Source organism: Corvus brachyrhynchos, unplaced genomic scaffold (assembly GCF_000691975.1).
Source record: "Corvus brachyrhynchos isolate BGI_N302 unplaced genomic scaffold, ASM69197v1 scaffold48, whole genome shotgun sequence".
Lineage (NCBI taxonomy): Eukaryota > Metazoa > Chordata > Aves > Passeriformes > Corvidae > Corvus > Corvus brachyrhynchos.
The window spans coordinates 4,884,694-4,890,179 of record NW_008240027.1 but is presented as its reverse complement, the minus strand read 5'-3'; the positions used below and the strand labels follow the sequence as shown (position 1 = coordinate 4,890,179).

Below are 5,486 nucleotides of genomic sequence, written 5' to 3'. Positions count from 1 at the left end.
CCCCCCCACTATTTCCTTAGTAGGTTTGGGTTTGGGAGGGCATGTGGGGTCGCTGGAGAAGCATCCCTTTGTCAGCTGGAAACTGTTCAGTCCTATTACAATGCGTGTTCAACCAATCCAGTGACTGTGTGTATTGGCAGATCCTGATATGACGTGAGTTGTCGTCGCCTTGTTTGTGAGAGACCCGAAATCCCGGGCTCCAGGCATTGGAACCTCTTTATGTGTGTCTTGCTGGGAAGTGGGCAGGAGTAGCGAGGGGACCCCACAGTTCTCCAGGGAGGGGATGGGAAGAGCAAGACACAGCCCTTTGTGTTAATCCCACGGTTCTGTGCGTGCAAGCTCCATCCTGTCACCTCTCACCAGTGGAGTGCATCAGAGCATTGACAAAGGCAAGGAGCACAAGCCCGGCCGACCCAGAGCAGAGCTGGACCAGCTCTCTTTGGAAGCAGGGTACTGCAGGGAAGGGGAGGGGAGTACACATGGCTTCGGAGGTTGGGTGTATCTATAATTTCTGCTATCCTGCAAATGTTAAGAGTCACTAGAATATTGTACTTTCCGCTACTTCAGGATGTTCTAATGAACCAATGTGGCAAGACTACTGGACTTAATTTAATGGTACTATATATTAATACTCCTTATTATATCACACTTGCACTAAAGATGGGGAGTGAGCAGCCCTCTTTTGAGTGCATTGAGTTATGAATAAAGGTGGTGGAAGGGTATCTAATTGTATTATCACATGTATTCCGAATGTTAAGAATCCAAGCTACGTTGAAATCAGCAATCCAGGGTTGGTAATGTTGGAGGACACATTCATTTTTACCTTGTGGATGCATAGTGCTGTAGGGGTCACTGTTGTATACAGTCTGTTTTCTATTTGTTAATAAAAAAAATCTACAGCATCATTGCATAATTCTTGATGTTAATAAATTTGAATAATTGGGTTTCATACAAGCTGGCTTTCCTGTCTGTTTCTTCAGCAATAAGCAGAGGCCATAGAGTCCTTTGGCAATGGGCACACTCCTCAGCCTGTGGCAGGTAAGTCCTTTCCCACGGGTATATCCCAGCCACGAATGCCCTGCACTTCCTACAGGGACCATGTGCCTGCAGGGAGTTTGGAAACCTTCCGTGACAATTCCCTTTGTGCATGTGTGTGCTCACCTCCTGCCCACCTGCAGCTGTATAGGAGTACACTGACATGGTGCAGGCCTGGCGGGACTTGCAGGAAAGAGAGGGGTCAGTGGTGATAGCTCTGGTGGCGATATCGGTAGTTTCCAACCTCCTGGGACACTGCAGTAACGTCGTTCTGTAGCACTGAGCACAGTCATGTATTCAAAGTTAGTGCTCAGCAATAAAGCCATCACCTGGCCCCTGACTGCAGAGCAGCACCCAAGTTTGTTCAGGTGTGAAACCCCAGCCCAGGGTGGCAGCCCTGCTGCTGTGTGTGGACAGCCCAGCCCCAGCCCTGCCCACGTGTGAACTGCAAAGCCCAAAGTGTCGGCTCCTAGAGAAAGCAGCACATGCACACAGCACAGATGTGCGAGGGAAAAGCCAGTGCAAAGGGCAGAACCATGTGGGTCAAGGGCCTATGGCATTTCCACCCTTCTTAAGGGAGCCAAATGTGCCGTGGCCAGCATGTCCACGATGGGTGAGAGTGCATGGCAGACTGATGAGCTTTTCCCTAGCATGGCTATGAGCACCTTAGTGATTCCTCAGTGACTGCTGGAGTTCAGTCACACACAGCATTCCCTGCCAGGCCAGACCGGTTCCTGGGTAGGTGCCAGATGCAGAAATGTTTTCCCCTTAACTGGCTCATTCCTACCGCACTGCTTCACTACACAGTGGCCTGAGGGGCTATTGGGCAGCCTCACTGAGGATGCAGATGCAAGGGCAAAGCAAGCTCCTGCCCTTGTGAGGCAGCACACGTGTGCAGGTGTGTGTGGGCATATGCTGTCATCGCTGTCAGGGCCCAGGATGGCAGAGTGGCACAGCCAAGTGAGCACCTGCTCACACACGGGTGTGTCTGAGGAGGAAGGGTACCACACTCACCATTGGCAGCCAGCCAGCTGGGAGGTGGGCAGCGAGCCACCTGCCTGTGCTGCAGCAACAGAGCTTGGGCTGTGCTGCCAAACTACAGGTGGTGACAATGCTGCTGCCACTTACTGAGCACTCACCAGGCACTGCCACATGCACAGCACAAAGCTTTAATCCACGTACAGCCTTGAATGCAGAGATTCTTTCTCAGCAAAAGTTGCCAGAACACTCAGCTATGCACGCATGCACGTACCTTCTTTCTCCTTGTCCAGGAGCACTTGGTGCTTCCTTCCCCACCTGTGGGCTTGTCTGTGGACTGAGTAGAAGCAGGAAGAGGCACAGAAAGGGTGAAGAACCTCAGCATGGAATGCACAAAGAATAACATGACTGAGCCCAGCCCTCTATGACAAGGCTATTGCTGGTAGCCATGTGGCCAAAGCCTCATGCTGATCTGACAGGCCAGGAAAGGCTCAGTGCACAAAGTGTGAGGACATGCCACCTTGGCAAGGGGACAGGCCCCCAGAGGTCAGAGAACAGCAAAAGCAGCTGCTGTGACAGCTTTTCTCCAGCCCCTTTTCTCCACTCCCCTGGCCTACTTGCATAAAGCCAACACTGCTCCAAAGGGAATGGACTCATATCATTTTAAAACCGCTTATTCTTTCAACATTTCCCTTTATTTCTGTGTATCTCACAAAATAAAAAAGGAACAAAAAAATCTATGGTGCACAGTGAATAAACAGCAATCCCAGCCTGATCTGCCCTCTGAGCCAGCTCCACGGCTTGTGCCATGCTCCAGGCAGAGCCACCCTGCTTCCTCCCAGGGCTTGGTACTGACATACCTGGGCTGCACCGCTCAGCTTTGCCTGGCTAGAAAGGATTTCCTACAGCTGGCGCTTTTTATTTTGCCCCATTTTCTTTGGTATCAGCTTGAGACTTTTCCCTCCCTCTGGTATCAGTGCCATGCTGTACTTCTAAGGGAATGGTCCGGAGATGGTTCTATAAGACACTTCAGCCTCTTCTGTTTGGAGTCTCAGATAGAACAACCACATTTTCACTGAGCAATGGAGCTGGGCTGTTACTGCTGTCTCTTTTTTTTCCCTGGTGAAAATTTTCCATCCCTTAGTTGTACCAGGTAGCCCCAGTGCAGCCTCAGATAAGTAGCTTTGTAAAGGGCACAGTTTGGCAGGTGGGACAGCAGCTAAATGGCAGATAGTCAAAGGTGAATTCCTGGGCACTGAGGTGCTCTTCTGCTCTTTCTATTTTCATATTTTTATTCATTCCACTGATACTTGTAGCAAGAGCTGTGCAGGCACTGCCCAAGCAAGCTTGGCTTGCCTCCTGGTGATGTTAACTCATAGGATCATAGAGTGGGTTAGAAGAGACCTTTAAAGATCAGCTACTCCAAATAACATCCTGACCAAGCACTATCCCTCTATTCCATTGCTTTAAATTTTGTTTTTCAAAGGCAAAATAGTTGTTAAATAAGGAAAAAAAATAGCTGTAACACTGAAAAAATCTGAGCAGACTCTGCACAGTAGCTTGGCAACTCCTTCCCCCACAGTCCTTGAATTTCTTGTCCTCAGCAAGAGGACAAGCTTGCCATTTTCAATTGTAACACTTCCTAGTTAAGAGTGACTTTTTTTTCTCTTTTTTCCTTTTTTGCCTGTTTGACCTGGTTCATTTCTGAGAGCAGGAATAATTCTGATCCTTCCAATTAAAAGCTCGTTGTTGCCCTTTTGCCAGTTATAATAAGCAATCTCAGTCCCCAGTAACAATTACAGGTTATCGAGCTTCCATGCCTACACATTTCTGCTCATAGGAACATTCTGCCACTTGTCATCTTGAAAAGGCTGACTTGTGTCTCCTGCGGGCAGCAGGTTGAGGGAGGTGATTCTGCCCCTCTACTTTGCTGTTGTGAGACCCCACCTGGAGCACTATGTCCAGCTCTGGGGTCCCAAACATATGAATAACATGGACCTGCTGGAGCAGGTTCAGAGGTTACAAAGATGCTCAGAGGGCTGCAGCACCTCTCCTGTGGAGACAGGCTGAGAGAGTTGGGGTTGTTCAGCCTGGAGTAGTGAAGGCTCCAGGGAGACCTTACACAACTTCCAGTGCCTAAAGGGGCTGTAAGAGAATTGGAGCAGGACTTTTCACGAGGGCCTGTAGTGATAGGACAAGGGGGAATGACTTTGAGCTCAGAGGGCAGGATTAGATTAGATGTAAAGAAGACACTCTTCCCTACAAGGGCAGTGAGGCACTGGAACAGGTTGCCCAGAGAACTTATGGATGCTTCAGCCCTGGAAATGTTCCAGGCCAGGTTGGATGGGACTTTGAGCAACCTGGTCTAGTGGAAGGTGTCCCTGTCCATGGCAGGGAAGTGGAACAGGGTGATCTTCAAGATCTCTTCCAACTCAAACCATTCTGTGATTCTACAATATTACAAAGTTGGTCTTTCTTGACTAAAGGATGGCAAGTGCAGTTTCCAAGCCATCAGAAAGGCCAGAAATGCAATTTGTCTCAAAACTGTTACCTGACAGTTGTCTGACTTTCTGTAGGAGGCTGTGTGTTGTGCCTGCTGCTGTTGTAACCCACTTTGGGGTTTTGGTGTGTATATACATGGCAATTCAAAATTGGAGCACATCAGAGAGGCAGCAGACCAGGGAAAACCTGTGTTGGAGTGGTGTTTTGTCAGAATTTTCAGGGCTGCTGCCTGCCTATAGCATGACACCAAAGGAAACACGTATTAGGAGAAACAGAGTGAAATTAAGGTTTTATTTAGGCATGAGGGACTGAGTGCGGTCTCTGAGGATGGCTGGGACCTTTTTCAGGTGGGTTTTGCTTACTTTCAAGGTTGCTCATTGGCACTTTAAGATTTAAAATGCATTTAGCACTGCGCAGTGTGAAAATTGCAGCCAGTCCCAGCCAAGGAGAGGTCAGTGTCCCTAGACAGGGTCTGTTAAGCACTCGGCCTTGTACACACTCAAAGGCATTTGCTGCTAAAGCTGTACTGTCAGGTCCCAGTCCTTGACACAAACGGTGGCGGATTATTGGCAACATCCGCTGGCTACAGCGGCACTTTTCCACGTTTCTAGATGACCGGACTGTGCTGGCCAAGCACCCTGGCGTGGGCCGGGCCTGGTACTGGTCCAGCCTCAGTCTGCGTTCGCTGCCAAACTTCTGCGAAGTATCAAATTCTACTCTGGCTTTGTTTACACACGGAAACTGTAGGAGTATAATTAGAGGGGTTCGTGTGCTCGGCTGGCAGATGCCTGTTGTGTGTCACCGCTCCGCGCCCGAAACTCACCCGCTCACTGCAGCACCCACGTACCCTGGGTTAGTGTTCACCTCGCGCTCAGCGCCCGCTGGACCGAGATCAGCTGCACCCAGCGAGACTCCCCGGGGCCTGGAGGCGGGGAGCGGGCGAGATACAGGAGGGATGCGGGAAGGATGCG

The 5,486-nt window shown here is 49.9% G+C and overlaps 1 long non-coding RNA gene across 1 annotated transcript in view; it reads right to left on the bottom strand.

Annotated features, from left to right (window-relative positions):
• The window catches only part of LOC108448973, a 1,617-nt gene extending 253 nt beyond the window's left edge, over positions 1 to 1,364 (bottom strand). Inside the window, exon 1 of the long non-coding RNA XR_001865052.1 lies at positions 10 to 1,364. This is a non-coding gene — a long non-coding RNA (uncharacterized LOC108448973). The remainder of the gene's footprint in view (positions 1 to 9) is intronic.
• Positions 1,365 to 5,486: the final 4,122 nt, after the last annotated feature.